Source organism: Mustela erminea, chromosome 9, assembly GCF_009829155.1.
Source record: "Mustela erminea isolate mMusErm1 chromosome 9, mMusErm1.Pri, whole genome shotgun sequence".
Lineage (NCBI taxonomy): Eukaryota > Metazoa > Chordata > Mammalia > Carnivora > Mustelidae > Mustela > Mustela erminea.
Window position 1 is genome coordinate 65,654,646 of NC_045622.1, and position 19,614 is coordinate 65,674,259.

Below are 19,614 nucleotides of genomic sequence, written 5' to 3' on the forward strand. Positions count from 1 at the left end.
CGAAGAGGTTACTGCCTATGTTCTCCTCTAGGATTCTGATGGATTCCTGTCACGTTGAGATCTTTTATCCATTTCGAGTTTATCTTTGTGTATGGTGTAAGAGAATGGTCGAGTTTCATTCTTCTACATATAGCTGTCCAATTTTCCCAGCACCATTTATTGAAGAGACTTCTTTTTTCCACTGTATATTTTTTCCTGCTTTGTCGAAGATTTTTTGACCATAGAGTTGAAGGTCTATATCTGGGCTCTTTACTCTGTTCCACTGGTCTATGTGTCTGTTTTTATGCCAGTGCCATGCTGTCTTGGTGATCACAGCTTTATAGAAAAGCTTGAAATTAGGTAACATGATGCCGCCAGTTTTATTTTTGTTTTTCAACATTTCCTTAGCGATTTGGGTCTCTTCTGATTCCATACAAATTTTAGGATTATTTGCCCCAGCTCTTTGAAAAATACCGGTGGAATTTTGATCGGAATGGCATTAAAAGTATAGATTGCTTTAGGCAGTATAGACATTTTAACAATGTTTATTCTTCCGATCCAAGAGCATGGAATGGTCTTCCATCTTTTTGTGTCTTCTTAAATTTCTTTCATTAGTGTTCTGTAGTTCCTCAAGTACAGATCCTTTACCTCTTTGGTTAGGTTTATTTGCAGGTATCTTATGGTTCTTGGTGCTATAGTAAATGGAATCAATTCTCTAATTTCCCTTTCTGTATTTTCATTGTTAGTGTATAAGAAAGCAAACTGATTTCTGTACATTGACTTTGTATCCTGCCACATTACTGAATTGCTGTATGAGTTCTAGTAGTTTGGGGGTGGAGTCTTTTGGGTTTTCCATATAAAGTATCATGTCGTCTGCGAAGAGAGAGAGTTTGACTTCTTAATTGCCAGTTTGGATACCTTTTATTTCTCTTTGTTGTCTGATTGCTGTTGCTAGGACTTCTAATACTATATTGAACAAGAGTGGTGAGAGTGGGCATCCTTGTCGTGTTCCTGATCTCAATGGGAAGGCTGTGAGCTTTTTCCCATTGAGGATGATATTTGCTGTGGGTCTTTCATAGATAGATTTTATGAAGTTCAGGAATGTTCCCTCTATCCCTATACTTTGAAGCATTTTAATCAGGAACGGATGCTGGATTTTGTCAAATGATTATTCTGCATCAACTGAGAGGACCATGTGGTTCTTCTCTCTTCTCTTATTGATTTGTTCTATAACATTGATTGACTTGCAAAAATCTTTAAAAAATAAGACAATGTAATCAATCCCCCTTTCCCTCAGTTTCATAAAAGAGAAGAATCGATCCCAGATCTATTACATAACTTTGATGTCACATTGATAATTGGTGACAAAACTGGAATAAGATCTTCAGTTGTATGGGGCATGTCTTAGAATTCCTTTTTACCTCCCATTGTACTGGACATAAAACTGTTCATTTGGCAGATATACTGTAAATATTGTAAATCAAGCCCTTTTAAATTCTCTGTTAAAAATCCTCTTTCGGGGGTGCCTTGGTGGCTCAGTGGGCTAAGCCTCTGCCTTCAGCTCAGGTCATGCTCTCAGGATCCTGGGATCAAGCCCGCATTGGGCTCTCTGCTCACCAGGGAGCCTGCTTCTGCCTCTGCCTCTGCCTGCCTCTCTGCCTACTTGTGATCTCTCTCTCTCTGTCAAATAAATAAGTAAGATCTTTAAGAAAAATCCTCTTTCTGTTGCAAATGATAGAAATCCAACCCATAAGTGAAAAGGTTAATTTTTTTGGCTCACATTACTAAAAAGTCTATTGGAACAGGTATGGATGGGTTCAATGGCTCAAATGATGTTATCGGGGCTCTATTGGACTCTATGTTTTAATAAGCCTTCTCTGAATGGCAGGTGTAATGCCTCTGTCATCCCAAAACTTATGATGAAAGATAGAATCTTCCATAATAACACTGGGGGAAAGGTTTCTGGAAAGGTCTTTCATTCTGTTTGGGCCATACCTGTGAACCAAATACCATCAAGGGAAGGAGTACTCTAAGAGGTCAACTTGGGACACTTACCTCCTTGAGTTTTGAGAACATGAATGTACTCTGATTGACCACCAGAATCTCAAGGAATGTTTGAGAGGTAGTCCCTAGAAGAAAGAGATTCTGGAAAAGTAACTACCCACTAAATTTACTCTCTTTGCCCCTCATATCTGATCAGCTGCCAAGAAGTCCTCCACTGTTATATCTCTTTGTCCAACCTTTTCTCTCCAATTCCACTGCCATCCATTTAGTTCAGGATCATATTATTAATCTCCCAATCAATCTTTTGGCTACTGTCAGCCTCTACTTTATTTATTTATAAAATATTTTATTTATTTATTTGACAGGCAGAGATCACAAGTAGGCAGAGAGAGAGGAGGAAGCAGGTTCCCCGCTGAGCAGAGAGCCCGATGTGGGGCTCGATCCCAGGACCCTGAGATCATGACCTGAGGATTTAACCACTGAGCCACCCAGGCACCCCTCTACCAAATTTATCTTGCACGCAGATAAGCAATCTATTTACACACATTAAAGTCATTCCCTTACTCAAAGCTATCCTTGTTGCTGGGGTGATAAACTCCTTGGCTTGGCATTCAAGTTTCTCACTAAACTGGTTTCAATTTTTCAACTTTTTTTTTTTTTTAAGATTTTATTTATTTGTCAAAGAGCACATGAGCATAAGCAGGAGAAGTTTCAGGAAGAGGGAAAAGCAGGCTCCCTGCTGAGCAAGGAGCCTTATGTGAGTGGTGCTCAAGCCAAGGTGGGAAGTGAGGCAAGTAAGGACTGGATTGTCTGGAGCTCCCCCTTTCTTTCGCCGGTGATCACGTAATATCTAGGTTAGTTGTTCTGGCTTAAAGGCCAAAGTTAGAGGTATTTATTTTATAGTTTTTATTTTTATTTTTAAAGGTTTTATTTATTTATTTATTTTTAAAGATTTTTTAAAAATTTATTTGTCAGAGAGAGAGTGAGCACAGGCAGAGTGGCAGGCAGAGTCAGAGGGAGAAGCAGGCTCCCTGCGAAGCAAGGAACCCAATGTGGGACTTGATCCCAGGACGCTGGGATCATGACCTGAGCCGAAGGCAGCTGCTTAACCAGCTGAGCCACCCAGGCGTCCCTTATTTATTTATTTGACAGGGATCACAAGTAGGCAGAGAGGCAGGCAGAGAGAGAGGAAGAGAAGTAGGCTCCCTGCTGAGCAGAGAGCCTGATGAGGGACTCGATCCCAGAACCCTGAGATCATGACCTGAGCGGAAGGCAGAGGCTTAACCCACTGAGTCACTCAGGTGCCCCTGTTTTTATTTTTAATTTTAATTTTTATCCCAAGCATAGTGTTTACAATTTCAAATAGCACTGAAAGGATTATAAATCATAACAACAGTAATTCTTTAGCTCCTTCTTCCCATGCAACCAACCGCTTGTAACATTTTATGCCATATCTTTTGGTATTTGCCTCCATATTTCTCAGTGAATGTGTGTATAAATATTGCTGTTTGCTTGCACATGGCCCATCATCATTCCAACTCTATTCTACTTTACCTAGAATCAATAAAGCCCTCAGTTCATTGGCTCAGTCCTTCAGTGTCCCATTTCCAAAACCCCGAGGGAAGAATCTGGTCCCAAGTTATGTTTTTTCATCAAGTCACCTACCACTGGCCAGCCCATGGGTGGGCTCCCTTAAATTGAATTCCTACCCTAAACTGTTGCCAGGGTGGAACAAGATGGGTGGGTGCTCTAGGCTGGCCCTAATAAGTTGGCGTCTAATTAGGGCAGACCTCACAAATTGAAGCACTCGACTCAATTACAACTCCCTTCCAGCAAGTCTTATTGCTTGAGGCTGGAAACCTAGAGACAATATTTTCCAGAAGTCCTTACAGCTTGGACCGAAACCTACTTTTTCCTTGATCATGAAACCTAGTTTCCATAAAACAGATGTACTTTAATGAGATAGGCAAGTTAAAAGTGAACATTCTGAGATGGAGGCTATATTTCTACCACTTTCGTTATTTATACTGGCAGATACTGGTTTTTCTGAGCCAGCTCTAGCGGGGGCCTCAGTGTTCCATCCCTAAATTTCATAGGTGATGAGAGACAGAGCAGCATATCCACTTTGCTGATTCAGATAATGTCATAGCCAACAGCTATGGAGATGGCTTCCTGATTTCCCAGCTCTATAAGTGTGGCAAGAGCATGGTGCCCATGGTGGACCAGTTCTGGAAGTTGTTCCTGAAAGCATAGTTTCAACTCTGTTCTCCTGGTCCTTCCATTGATTTTATAAATCTCTAATACCTCCTGGAAAATTACTTTCTGTTTAAATTAGCTATAGTGAAATCTGTTATTTACAATTGAATTCTAAGTGAGGCACCTTTCAAAAAAAGAATACTAGAGTATTCTTTAAATATTTGTTCAACCCTTATTTAATGGGGGGGGTGATGAGAAACTTCATTTTCAACCAATTAAAATTACAAACAGGTCCCTAAGGAATGTCAATATTTTGAAGCAATTTGGCAATATATTTCATGGTTTTTCAAGGGTTCTATTCTCTTTTCACTTGCAAATTTTCTGAACCAGACATGTTCTTGGAAGACATATTAAAAGGTTTGGAATTTGTATTCTAAAATTGATCACTGGTTCCTGGCCAACAGCTCTAGTCTGCCTGATCAATTTAATCTAATCATTCTTTCATAAATCCAAGACACAAAAGCATATGACAGACTCAGCTAGACTTGGGGGCGGGGTGCTGTGAGGCATAGTGACTATAGGTCCTAGAAGAAGATTGGTTTCATAGGGCCCCTCCACTCTCTGCTACTTGCACTATCTCGGGCACATCTCAATTTCCTCATCTGAGAAGTGGGTTTAAAAACAATAACATACAAACAAATAATTGCTGGGTTTAAATGAAATCATACATGTAAAGCATTTGATAATATGCCTAGTATGTAATAAATATTGAATAGCTGTTGGATGATACTGTTGTTTTTAGTTTCCTCTTTCTTGTTCTATATTTCCAGCAAGGGCAAATTTCTGTTCCTCCACCTGTGTAAGAATTTGCCTGTGAAAACCTTCGCTGTTTCTATAGTTACTAATTATTCCAGTGATTTTTCAGTACCTCTTATAGAATAAGGACTCGGGCAACTGTCCAACCACCCACCTTTCAATCTGGCTCTGGCTGTGGTTGAGGAAGCATTATGTGAGCAGCAGAAGCTGAAAGAGGAGGCGGTCTACTCAGAAAAGGAATATGGCAGATACTGCAGTGAGTAACAGCTTTAGTATAATCCAATTTAATTTAATTTAAAAGGCTTACATCACTTTGTCCCTTTCAATTGTGACATACCTTACAAGCAAATGCTGCCTTACAAACGTCTCTCTTTTCGTAGACATTGTAGTGGAGACCTGTTGGTCTAGAAAAAAACAAATTATTCAGCCCAAATTGAGAGGATTGAATATGGCAAATCAAACGTCCTCTCGCATTCTGGAATTGAAGGAGTGAGGTAGGAAATATACTTGCATTGAGAGTTCAGGTTTCGTACATTAATAACTGTTTACCTGGAACTTCATACCTCACAGTCTCTCTTATTTGAGCCTCAATACAATCCACGCAGTGAAGAAGGAAGATACTCTTCCTCCCACTTTAGAAATGAGGAATCTGAACTTCAGAGGAATTCATGGAGTTGTGCAAGGTCATACATATAGTTATTGGCAGAGGCAGCGCTTAGATCAATCCATTTCTTCAGAAAGTTTTCAGAATTAAGATAATGCAGTTACAGAGTACTCCTGCTAAGTTATCGATCTTAGGCTAAATAACACAACCCAAGCTGTCATTTGGAAAAACACTGTGTTCTTCTAGAGTTGTCCTCTTATAGAAGGTGAACACTAATCTTACTCTCTTGCTTTCTTTGGAAGGTTGATGTTAAACTTTTAAAAGCCATCCCTTTAAAAAGAATGCCAGACACAGGCAATTTTTAAAGCCAAAGTGAAGGTTTGCAAGTCACTTAAACACTCAGTTACTCAGGGAGAGACTGAAATGCCAGGGGATGGGGTTATTTATGGTGCTGGGCTGGGAGCTAGTGTATATATTTATTCGTACATGAGTAGAATCCTGGCTCTGGATCATTTCCTGACTTGTTTGAAAATCTAGGCAAGTCATTTCTTATGTCTGTATTTTGGAATTATAGCCTTGCTTCCAAGGTGTGCTTTCTGAATAAATGAACCTCTGTTTGTAAATTTCATTTGAATTTCTCTGACAAAAGCTATCAGTTGACAGTTGTGAAGGGTAAGGACACTGAAATAACGATGATATCAGTGTCTTTCTTTTATGCAGTACCAATGTTCTGAGAAGCTTTGAGTGTTTCCCATGTCATATGTATTTTTTTAAAAACTGTAATTACAAACATTTCACAAAAAATTTATTCTTTTTTTTTTTTTTTTAAAGATTTTTCTTTTTAAGTAATCTCTGCACCCAAGCTGGGTCTTGAACTTTCAACCCTGTGATCAAGAGTTACATGCTCCACTGACTGAGCCAGCCAGGTGCCCCCAAATTATTCTTATTATAATTTTTAAGTGAAAATTCAACAAAAAAATACAAGTATGATCTTACTTTATCTCTTCCCAACCCCCATTCCCCTCACTCATTAAAGTTGATCACAGTTAAAAGTTTGTTGTATACACAGATATATATGTATACATACAGATGTATGTTTGATGTACATATTTTACAAATCACTCTGCAACATGTTTTGGCCTTATCAATATGCCTTGAAGACATTTTCATGTCAGCATATAAAACTCTATTTCTTTAATTTTAACAGTTGCAAAGTATTCCAATTTATTTGCTTGTTCCTTTATGGAAAGATTTTTAATTGTTGTCTAATCCTTCATATTAGAAACAATGCTACAATACATGTCCTTGTTTATACATCTTTGTGCATCTACGTGCGCACTTTTGTGGGTTAGAGTCCTCATGTAGAGTCATTAGTTTAAACTTTAAGCCTTCAAATGTATGTACCTGTTACACTGTGCCCCCAAGAGCCTACACCAATTTACACTTCTACAAGCAGCTCATGAGAGTATCTACCTCCCATTCCTGTGCCAACATTGTTTTATACATTATCAGTCTTTCTAAATTTTGCAATTTGATAGATTAGAACTCTGATTTTTAATTTGCTTTTCCTTGATTATTAATGAGGCTAAGCATCTCTTTATAAGTTTATCAACCATATTTACTCTTCTGTAATTTGCTGTTCAGAAGCTTTCTGATTTTCCCTATTGGGAGGTTTTCTCTTTCTTACTGATATGTAAAATCTATTAAAACATTATGATTATAAATTCTGTATTAAGCATGTTTTTTCCCAGCTTACTGTTTATCTTTTAAGACATTGTTAATGTTTTTTTGCTGAGGAAAAGTTTTTAATTTTTATGAAATTGGTCTTTCCACTGATGGCTTCTGGGACTTGTGTCTTCCTGAAAAAGGAAATTCTTCCATCACTTCCACCCAAGATTATAAACAAAATTATTTTTTATTTTTTTCTAGTATTTTTTAAAGCACCAAGTGCTCTTTAATTCCTATGAAGTATATTCTGAATATCTGTGAGAAAGGGATTTACTTCAATATTTTCCCAAACATTTAGCCAATTGTTTCAGGTATATGCATAGTTCATTCTCATCCTAATGATAGGAGATGCCATCTTTCAGAATGATCAAACAGTTACAATTCTTTTGTTTTTGTTTTTTAAAAGATTTTATTTATTTGTGGGAGCCTGGGTGGCTCAGTGGGTTAAGCTGCTGCCTTCAGCTCAGGTCATGATCTCAGGGTCCTGGGATCGAGACCCACATCAGGCTCTTTGCTCAGTGGGGAGCCTGCTTCTCTCTCTTTCTCTCTGCCTGCCTCTCTGCCTGCTTGTGATCTTTCTCTGTCAAATATATAAATAAAATCTTAAAAAAAAAAGATTTTATTTATTTGTTTCAGAGAGAGAGCACAAGTGGGGGAGACAGGTCAAGGGAGAGGGAGAAGCAGGCTGCCCAATGAGCAGGGCCTGATACAGGACTCTATCCCAGAACCCTGAGATCAGGACCTGAGCCAAAGGCAGATGCTTAACTGAATGAGCCATCAGGCACCCCAAATATTTATAATTCTTAATTCTCTTTCTATATAAAGCTATTTGCTCATTTCTACATCAATATTGTATTATTTTATTTTAATTATTTACACAACTTTATCATCTATCTTGATCTCTGGTATAGAAAGTTTCCCCTCACTATTTCCCCCCCAAATTATAAGGCTCTATCTTGTGCATTTTTCTCAATAATAACATTAGAATAAGCTTTTCATATTTGATAATGTTAGGATTTGGGTTGGGATTAGACTTAATAGGTTAAATGTAGGAGAGTTAGCATTTTTTATATTATTTAGTCTTCACGTTCTGGGACATTTTGTGTTTTCCCATTTATTTAGAACCATTATGTAGGTTTCAATTTAGGATTTTCAGTGTACAGTAGTCCCATTTTATCCACAATTTGCTTTCCATGGTATCAGCAACTGGGGTCCAGAAGCAGGTGATCTGCCTTCCAATGTATTGTCGGTAGGTAAGTAGTAGCCTAATGCTAAGTCACAATGCCTCACTTTGTCTCATTGTGTAGGCATTTTATCATCTCACATCATCATACAAAGAAGGGAAAGTACAATTCAATAAGAAATTTAGAGAGAAAGACACACACAGAAGCCATATTCATGTAACTTTTGTTACAGTATATTGTTATAATTATTCTATTTTATTATTAGTTATTGTTGTGAATTTCTTATTGTGCCTAATTTATAAGTTAAATTTTATCATAGGTATGTATGTAGAGGGAAAAGCAGTATGTAGGGTTGAGTACTATATGTGGTTTCAGGCATCAGCTTGGGGTCTTGGAATGCTTGTCGATGTCCTTGGCCTTGAATGAAGTGTTTAGTTCCTTGTCAATGGAAAACAGGATTCTTTTTTTTTTTTTTTTAAAGATTTTATTTATTTATTTGACAGACAGAGATCACAAGTAAGCAGAGAAACAGACAGAGAGAGAGGAGGAAGCAGAGCAGAGAGCCCGATGTGGGGCTCCATCACAGGACTCTGGGATCATGACCTGAGCCGAAGGCAGAGGCTTTAACCCGCTGAACCACCCAGGCGCCCCTGGAAAACAGGATTCTGATCATCTATAACATGCAGTAGGATCTTGATTAGTTAAAGTGTTACCTGTGGTTGCTTGGGAAGAAGTACCTCTTAAAGTAGTGACCTTCCAGATCAAGTGGATATTGCACTTAAGGATTATGATGGTAATGATGACAATGAGGACTATGGGATGGGGTGATAGGACTACTTTAGAAAAATGACAGAAAAAAAAAATTCAAGGCTTTAAATTTGCATTCAGACAATCAGAGAACTTTTATGGTAAACCTAAAAAAGTCTATTTCTTATGACTGGAGGACCAACTTTATTAAAAATGAGACCAGGTGGGTTTCAGAGTTGCAAAAGAAATTGAATTCACTGACCCACCAAATTGTTTATGTGACAATCAATGTATTGGGAACAAGTGGGATTCTAAGACTTGGATTGTATTTGGATGAAGTTAAATGCCCAACTCTCCCTGAGCAAGCAGCCATAGCCCCTCTTCTTATGACTGAGAACATTACACTTTCATTCTTGGACTCTAAAATCACTGTATTGGAGGCAGTTGCCTTGCAAGGGGATGCTTATTCTCCTCGAAGCCCATCCTCACTGTCCATTATTTCCTATTCTAACCCTAAACTAGAGCCAGATCTCAGAATGCTCAAGCAGAACAAATGAAGACTCTGACTTGGGAAAAAATTGCTTAGTGTACAAAATAAATCCAGGAGTTTATAATTCATATTGGTGGAAACCCAAGAATTATGTGTGAGAATAGATTCTAAGGATGTTAAGCCAAAAAGAACAAAATGTAGTTTTGTATCAGGATTAATATATTGATATAGGTACATTTATCGGATCTTCTGGATCTAAAGTGGGTTAGGTATGGGTTAGGTAAAGCTGGAAATGGCTCTAATAGTTGGCTTGGATGGTTAAATTTTACACTCAGTGATGGTGCACATTCAGTGAAATCTGGTGCCAGAATGTCCCTGCTGTGATATTGTGACTTATAAAAGCAATATATATTTAGTTTTCATCCCTGTTTATAGTACAGGGCTCCTAAAACTCTTGGAATTTTCTGCGTGATAAGAGCAATAAAGGTGTTTTGATATCTGTAACAACCCCCTTTCAACCACACCTAGATTTATGTTAATGAGGTGGTTTTTGGAAAGCACTTACAAATGGGGGCTAGTTGCCAAGGGAAACAACTGTGTGACTAGAGGTGTGATTAGAGCCCTACCCCTCTACATTCAGGGAAGGTAGAGGGTTTGGAGAATGAATTCAATCACCAGTGACCAATGATTTAATCAGCCATGCCCAAGTAATTAAGCCTCCATAAAAATGCAAAAGGAGGCTCAATCAGTTCTTGATTTTGGCTCAGGTCATGATCTCAGGGTCCTGGGACTGAACTCCACATTGGGCTCCACATTCAGTGTTAACTCTACTTGAGGATTCTCTCTCTTCCTCTCCCTTTGCCCCTGCTCACAGGCTCTCTCTCTGTCTCTCAAATAAATCTTTAAACACACACACACTCACACACTCAAAAGAAAGTGGTTCAGGGAGCTTCCAGGTTGACAAACACACATCTATGTACTGTGAAGGTGATACACAAGGACAGAAACTCCTGTGCTCAAGGCCCTCTCAGACCCTGCCCTGTGTGTGTCTTCATTTGACTGTTCATCGGTATCCTTCATCATAATCTTTCTTATGCAATAAAGTGGGAAACGTGTTTCCCTGAGTTCTGTGAGCTGTTCTAGTAAATAACTGAATCCAAAAGGGAGGAGGTCATGGATGATTTCTAGTCAAGTCAGACAGAGTTGTGCATAACTTGAGGACCTCCTACTTATGATTGCCATCTGAAGAGGGGGACAGTTGTGTGGAACTGGGCTCCTAACCTGTGGGATCTGATGCTGTGTCCAGATAAGTGGTGTCAGAATTGAATTAAATTTCAGGACACCCAGCTAGTGTCACAGACTTGCTTGGTGTGGGAATAAACCCTCACTTTTGGTGTCAGACCTGTTGGGACAGTGGTGGTAGTGGTGTAAGAATGAAAGAGACACCAAAGTGAGTTTTTCCTACTTAACTGGTATCACCTTCTTGTTGGTGTCCCAACAAGTCCCAGAGGAAGCTTTTTCCCCCTAAAGCATTAAGAAACACATTAGTGAAGAAGATGCTAGGATCTGGGACTGCTCTATGGTGTCTGTCCTCTGTAGCCCAAGAATGATAGTGGAAGATATTGGCATTGAGGTGGATATAACACCACCTTTCAATCACATTTTAATTGTGTCCCTCTACTTCTTTTTCTCTCATAAACACATGTGGAGTCTTACTTTGCTGGGATTACCATAGGAAGTGAGAAGTGTTTGCATTCCAGACCTGTAATATTTTTATCACTGGCTGCTGTATCATTGGCAAGTCACTTTAGGGAGGTGGGAATTTCAAAGATTGCAGACCAGGGCCTGGTGTTCTCAAACCCTGACTTCTAGTTACCAAGAATAAAAATGAGAAATGGGGGAAATTGTGGAAGAAACTACGACAGTGTGTTATCAGTTAGGACCATTAGCCATTCTTCTAGTTCTCCCAGGACCTAGAACTTTATCAAATACGTGCTTCTTAAAATTCCACATTAAATCACTAGAATTGAAATGGAAAAAATGGTTAATTTTATCACTCATCAAAGAAACTATGTTGGACCTTTGGAGAGTGAAGTCATTTTATTGAAAATTTTAGTAGAATGATTTATGGGTTTTTTTTTGAAGTATAGAAACATTAATTAACTGAAATGCTTTTACCTTTTCGCTGACTTAGTAATAATTTATTTACTAGACTGAGAGTAACAAGGCATTTCTAAAAGGAAAAGAAAATTTGTAGTAGATGAAGGACAGCAATCTTACAGCAGATACATATATATCTAAACTTTAAGGAAATTGAATACCAACCCTTTCCTGGTTGCTGAATCAATAGATGACTAAATGCTTAACCATAATCATCTGAGAGAATCTGAGTGCTTGTCGTGAGGCTGCGCCTGTGCCTTCAAACCCTGCATATCACTGCTCCTCATCTTTACAGCCAGGCCCGACCTTATAATTCCTAAAGGAAGAAAGTGGCTGTCACAGTGTACAAACACCTAGTATGTTTGCTTAAGGAGGGGGAGTCATAAACTGAAATCAGGTGATTTTTCCCCCTTTTTTATTATAGGTTATTTATTTAATGTCCCTCCCACCACCACCTTTTCCTCAAATTCATATGGGGTCAGGCCACAAGTTCCATGAGTGAATAGATTGTATGGAAACCCTCCCCTTGCCTCCCTAAGCCTACTCTCAAGCTGTGAGTTTTCCAGAATCTACTGATGGATCATTGGGTGTAAATGTTCCTCAGGACTTTAGACTTATGAAAGATATGAGGAGATAAAGTTAAGGAACATCACTGATAGGATGTGCCTCCTCTCTTTCACTTGGGTGGCAGCTAGGACACTATCAGTGTTCACTTTCCCACTTCATCATCCTTTTTTTCACCTCAGCAGGTAGAAATTAATGGTGGGACACCAGGCTGGCTCAGTCATGCAATATGCAACTCTTGATCTTGGGATTGTGAGTTCAAGCCCCATATAGGCTATAGAGATTATTTAAAAAGAAACTCTTAAAAAAATAAGACTGGGACTCCTGGGTGGTTCAGATGGTTAAGCATCTGCCTTCGGCTCAGGTCATGATCCCAGGGTCCTGGAATCGAGCCCCATGTCGGGCTCCCTGCTTGGTGGGGAGCTTGCTTCTCCTTCTCCCTCTACTGCTCCCCCTGCTTGTGCAATCTCGCTCTCTCTGTCAAATAAATAAATAAAACCTAAAAAATAAAATAAAATACAATTACAAAAAGAAAGGAAGAAAGAAACAGATAGCAAACATGAGAATATAGCATTGATTCTCCAAAATTTTGGTGTCTAGACCACTTACACTTTTAAAAATTATTGAGGATCCCAAAGAGTATTTGTGTTTGGGTTATATCTATTGGTAGTTCTTATGTTAGAAATTAAAATTAGAGAAATTTAAAAAATATTTATTTATGGGGTACCTGGGTGGTTCAGTTGGTTAAACAACTGCTTGAGGCTCAGGTCCTGATACCAGAATCCCAGGATCAAGTCCGGCATCAGGCTCCCTGCTCAGCAGGGAGTCTGCTTCTCCCTCGGACGCTCTCCCCTCTCATGTTCCCTCTCACTCTCCCTCTCTCTCAAATAAATAAACAAAATCTTTTAAAAATATTTATTTTTAAATAACAATAATAACCTCATTAAATTTTTAAAAAAGATTTTATTTTTAAGTAATCTCTACACCCAACATGAGGCTTGAAGTCACAACCTCGAGATCAAGAGTCACATGGTGTACTGACTGAGCCAGCCAGGTGCCCCTAAAATTTAAGTCTTTTAATGTAATTATTTTGAGCTTTCCTCAGCCTCCTCTTCTATATGTCCTTGCTGTACTGATTTTTTTTCTATGACTCTTTTGGGGGAAGTCTCTTCCTATCATCTTCTGCCTGTATTGGGCACTCAACTCTGACATTAATTGCCTCTTTATCAGTTTAATCAGTAAGTCAAATATTTATATCAAGGTATAATTTACAAAGCATACACCAAGTTATATTTACCCTATCTGCTTTGTATCTTTCAGAAATTCATCAAAATTTCTTTGGTGGTGATAACATTCCTCTCAGTTTTTCTAGTACCACTTTGTTTTTCTTTTTATATCTTTGTTATTTCAATGGCATTTGGAAGAAGTGGAAAAAACTTTGATTTTGTTTGTCAATATTTTAAACCCAGAAGCACTCCCTGCATTTGGAAATAATGGGAATTTTGAATTTTCACTAATTTAGATGGATCTTCCCCCCAACTAGATTGACTTGCACAGTGAGGTTTTGGGTACTCTAGGACTTGGAGGTTCACTCTTCACCTCTTTGCCGACTTTGGCTGTGCTGCCTCCCTCCAGAGTTCATTTCAAGGGCAGGGAGGTTATACATGCCAGAGATGTCACAGTGTATCAGCCTTTCTAGTTGGCTCAGTCCCAGAGCAATGTTCTCTTCTTACTCCAAACAATTCTTCATTGAATTTGGCAACAGGCTTTAGGCTTGGCCCTTAAGATCCCATTTAAAAAATGTCTATCCTTTTCAGTATGTTTTCATGACTTCATATTTTCTGGCATGAAATTAAGATAAAAATATCTTTCTTTCCACTGAGCTGTAAATCAAACAAATAAGATGAAAATCTTGTGGGAGAGATGTTTATTGGAAGGGAGGTTACAGGATAGAGGCTGTGTATCATCAGCTGAACAGTGCAGAATTCAGGATAACGTCCTCATTCACCCTCGGCTTCATCATTTTTTGGCATGTGAAAATATTAGCAGCGTGTCAAGGTCTTCAAGGCCAGGGAAGGTCAGACTCTATATTGTATTTACACTGGATATGTTTTACTTTAACAGCGATAAAGTTCATTAAGATTCCTCCAGAAAGTTGAAGTTTTCCACAAGTCAAAGGGATTTTTCTTTTAGGAAGATTTTCAAAGAAGGTATATTCATTCTGTTCCCATTGATGGTGTCAGATTCACATTTAGGGCTTTGATATATCATACGGACATCTTAGAAGATCTCGTTGAGGACTGGAAAAGAAATTGTATTGAAGTACAAGTTCTTGAGAGGATAATATTGCTCCACTAAGAATAAATTAGTAAGTCAACACGTGTTAACTGAATCTGGGTAAAATGGCTTTGAAGAATTTCATATTTCGATGTGGCTTTCAACAGTAGCAGATACAGCAGGAATATGAGTATTAGTCATTCATTCATGATACATCCAACATGGCTAGTAAGAAGACATTATTGTTTAGTACCCATAAGTAATAACAATAGCACCACGGTTGACACTCTTCTCCAAAGGGGGACTGTGGAAGAGTAGGCTATTGTTCAGTGACTTTTCATTCCCTCCCCTCTAACCCTTGTTTTTTTTTTTTTTTTAAATTTATTTATTTATTTGACAGAGAGACAGGAGAAGGAACACAAGCAGGGGGAGTGGGAGAGGATGAAGCAGCCTTCCTGCCAAGCAGGGAGCCCAATACAGGTCTCGAACCCAGGATCCTGGGGTCACGACCTGAGCTGAAGGCAGACGCCTAATGACTGAGCCACCCAGGCGCCCCCCTCCCATCACCCCCTCACCACCCCCACTTCTAACCCTTATGATAGGGGTAAGTATTCTTCTCTTTCTCACTGATGATGGACTTGGCTGTTTGATTTGCTTTCGCTAAAGCAAATGGTATGTGGGCAGAAGTGATAACACAACATTTGAGCCTAAGCCTTAAGAGGAACTGTGTGCATCATTGCTCGTTGCTCTGGGAGATTTTGTGATTTGTGTGAGAAGAAAATGTCCCCAGGTAGCTGTTGGGCCTTCGCCTGACTGTCCCGGCTTCCCTGCACATATACAGCCTAAAGCAGCCTGTCTCAACCAATCTGAAGACCTGTGAACTTGAGAAAAAAAATGCTTATTGTTCCAAGACAGTTTTGTGGTGGTTCCTTATGCAGCAAAAGCTTATTTGTATAGAGATTTATAGAATTTCCTTGACATCATACAACTACTTTCTCTAGGATATTAAGATAGTAAGTAGGTACTATAATTACTGGGTTGCTATGTGAGAACAGAATTTTCTAAATTTTGCCAGGAACTTCTTCTTTGACCCATTGATTTTTAGAGTATGTTTAATGACTATGTAACTGTGAATTCTCCAGACTAGTTTTTGTTATTTATTTCTAGTTTCATTCCACTATGGTTGGAGAATATACTTTATGATTTAAATTCTTTCAAATTTATTATTTTGTGGCCTAGCATAAGATCTATCCTGAAGGCCATTTCCTGTGTATTTGAGATGTGTTGTGGCACCTGGGTGATTTAATCGATTAACTATCAGCCTTTGGCTCAGGTCGTGATCCCAGGGTCCTGGGATCCAGGCCTGAGTCAGGCTCCCACCCCAGCCAAGAATCTGCTTCTCCCTCTTCCTCTGCCTGCCTTTCTCGCTGCTTGTGCTCGCTTGTGCTCTCTCCCACTGTCAAATAAATAAAATCTTAAGGAAAAAAAAGAAAATGTGTTTTTGGCTGTTGTTGGGTGGAATGTTCTGCATTTGTCTGTTAGGTCTAGTGGGTTTATGGTGTTCAAGTCCTCTGTTTCCCAGTTGGTCTTCTAATTGTTCTGTGCATTATTGGAAGTGGGGTATGAAGTCTCCAACTATTACTGTAGAACTATCTACTCTTCCCTTCAATTCTGTCAGTTTTGCTTCATATATTTTGGGTTTCTGTTGTTAGGTGTGTATGTGTTTATATCTATTACATCTCCTTGATGAATTGCCTCCTTTATCAATATATAATATCCTCCTTTGTCTTTCTTATCAGAGGCCCTTTCTGATCTAGAGTTGTAAACTAGATATGCAACCTCTATCATTACCCACTAACATCTGCTCTAAGCATAACTGCATTATGCAATAAATCCTTAACATTTGCTACACAAAAAGTACGAATGTGATGGATATTTCAAGGATGGAAATAAGGCCAGTGTGGCTTACATTTGAGTATCAAGTGGAATCAGAAAGGTAGGCAAATGTCAGATCATATAGGGGCTTTGAAAGATGGGATAAGGATAAGAAATGTATAACTTATTCTTAATGAAATGAAAATTTTAGTGGAGGGTTTCAAGCATAGGAGTTACATTTTAAAAAGTTCACTCTGGGAGCTGAATGAAGAATGGATCAGAGACAGGCACAAGTAGAAGGCAGAGAGAGGGGCGGAATGTCAATGGCTTGGACCAGTGCGGCAATAGTGATGGCGAGACGTATAGACTTTGGAGGTGTATCTTAGACATAGAGTGGATAGGACTTGCTGATGGATTTATGTGGGGAATAGTAGAAAATAGCTTAGTGTAGTTTTTTGGGGTTTTTGTTTGTTAGTTTGTTGTTTCTGTGTTTTGGCTTGAATATCTGCATAGCCCTTCCTGAGACAAAAGGAAGAGTAGTAGAAGGTCTTTTTTTGTTTTGTCGACTGGTTTTTTGCTTGGGGTGAAGAATAGATCAAAGGTGTTCTGTTTGGTCTTGTTAGAGATATCTATTTTAGGTAAACTTTCAAGGAAGAAGGAGTAGTTAGTTGGGTCAAATGCTGTGTGACATCAAATAAGATGAGGACCAAACAGTGATGTCTGCATTGGCAATGTGGGGGTCATTGGTAATTCTGATAAGAGTAGTCTCTGGGAAGTGGTGGGGCCAGAAACATGAGTGGAATGAATGGCCAGAGATTGTGAGATGAAGGAGTGGAGACAGTGTATCCAGGTAACTCTATTAAGAAGTTCTTTTGTGGAGGATTTGAGTAGTTGGTAATAGCTGGTGGAAGTTGTGAGGTTCAAGGGAGTTTTTCTTTTTAAATAAGATAGAACACAGCATCTCTAGCCCCAGCTAAATGCCACAAGGGCTCTCTGCTCATTATGACAACCAAAATGCATTCTCATCCATTTCCAAATTCTTCTTGGAAGGCAAAATTCTGCCTTCTTCCTTTTCCAACTACAACATGTTCGTGTAACGATGCAAATGATGTGGTAGGGAAGGAGAATGCAGGACAGAAAAAGCATAACTGCAAGAGTGAAGACTGAATGCAAAAGGGGATGGGATCAAGATTGGGCAGAGATTCCCATCACAAGAAAGCAGAAGCAAAGAGAATGTGGATTGAGTGGGTAGGTTGGTGTTTTGTTGGTAGAAAGATTAGAGAGAACTGTTAGTTGCTTTTAAAAAAAAATGAGAAAGAATGGATTGTTACCTGCTATGTGTAGAGGTAGAGGTATTGGGAATCATGGATTTGAAGAGGGAGAACATGGGAAGTAGCTGTTTTGAATGATAGGAAGTGAACACACTGGGGAACTGTTATCAGATTGAAAGAAGCTTAAGTCTCCATTTGAGATTTAATTGTTACCCATTTCTTTTTTTTCTTTTTTAAAAAGATTTTATTTTATTATTACTATTATTATTTATTTTTATTAATATATACTGTATTATTAGTCCCAGGGGTACAGGTTTGTGAATTGCCAGGTTTACACACTTCACAGCACTCACCATAGCACATACCCTTCCCAATGTCCATAACCCAACCACCATCTCCTACCCCCATCCCCCCAGCAACCCTCAGTTTGTTTTGTGAGATTAAGAGTCTCTTATGGTTTGTCTCCCTCCCGATCCCATTTTGTTTCATTTTTTCCTTCCCTACTCCCCAACCCCCCCAAGTTGCCTCTCAAATTCTTCATGTCAGGGAGATCATATGATAATTGTCTTTCTCTGACTGACTTATTTTGCTCAGCATTATACCCTCTAGTTCCATCCATGTCGTTGCAAATGGCAAGATTTCATTTATGATGGCTGCATAGTATTCCATTGTATATTTATAACACATCTTCTTTATCCATTCATCTGTTGATGGACATCTAGGTTCTTTCCATAGTTTGGCTATTGTGGACATTGCTGCTATAAACATTCGGGTGCATATGCCCCGTTGGATCACTACATTTGTATCTTTAGGGTAAAAACCCAGTAGTGTGATTGCTGGGTCATAAGGTAGCTCTATTTTCAAATTTTTGAGGAAACTCCATGCTGTTTTCCAGAGTTGTTGCGCCAGCTTTATTATTATTATTTTTAAGTAATCTCTATACCCAATGTGGGGCTTGAATCTACAACACTGAGATCCAAGAGTTGCATGCTCTGGCGTACCTGGGTGGCTCAGTTGGTTAAGCAACTGCCTTTGACTCAGGTCGTGATCCTGGAGTCCCGGGATCAAGTCCAACATCAGGCTACCTGCTTGTCAGGGCGTTTGCTTCTCCCTCTGACCATCCCCCTTCTCATGCTCTCTCTCTTTCATGCTCTCTCTCTCAAATAAATAAAATCTAAGAGAAAAGAAAAGAAAAGAAAAGAAAAGGGTTGCATGATCTACTGACTGACCCAGTCAGGCTCCCCCTGATTGTTGCCCATTTCTACCAATCAACTCTGAGCTCTGAGAGTGCAGAAATGGTGTCTTTTCTGTTGTGGACCACTATATCTGCAGTACCTGGCATGGTACCCACTGCCTAGTAGGTACTCAATAAATATTCAGTGATTTAATAATGCCTGGCTCCCTGTTGAAACTGCTATCTTAGAAGACACCTGCATTTTTTTTAACCAGTATTCCATAGTCCTTGTTTTCCAGACATCATTAACATTCATTCATCACTTCATCTCCTTCTTCTGAGACCTTTGTGCCTTCGGCGGTCTTGAGCTGATCTGCTTATCCAAATGACACAGTCCACTTGCTTATCCACTTGCTGTTGATGCTTTGCTTGGGCTTCCCTTGTGGATCTGCTTGTTGTGTACTTAGTTTCCTTGCTATCTCCTCCTATAAACTCACATATTCTCTGAGGAACTCCCAGCTTTGTGCATTTCCCCCTCCCTCTAC

At 39.1% G+C, this 19,614-nt stretch overlaps 1 long non-coding RNA gene across 1 annotated transcript in view; it reads left to right on the forward strand.

Annotated features, from left to right (window-relative positions):
* LOC116600309 overlaps positions 1–19,614 on the forward strand; it is a 35,664-nt gene that overhangs the window by 4,583 nt on the left and 11,467 nt on the right. The window contains exon 2 of the long non-coding RNA XR_004289579.1: positions 5,105–5,251. This is a non-coding gene — a long non-coding RNA (uncharacterized LOC116600309). The remainder of the gene's footprint in view (positions 1–5,104; positions 5,252–19,614) is intronic.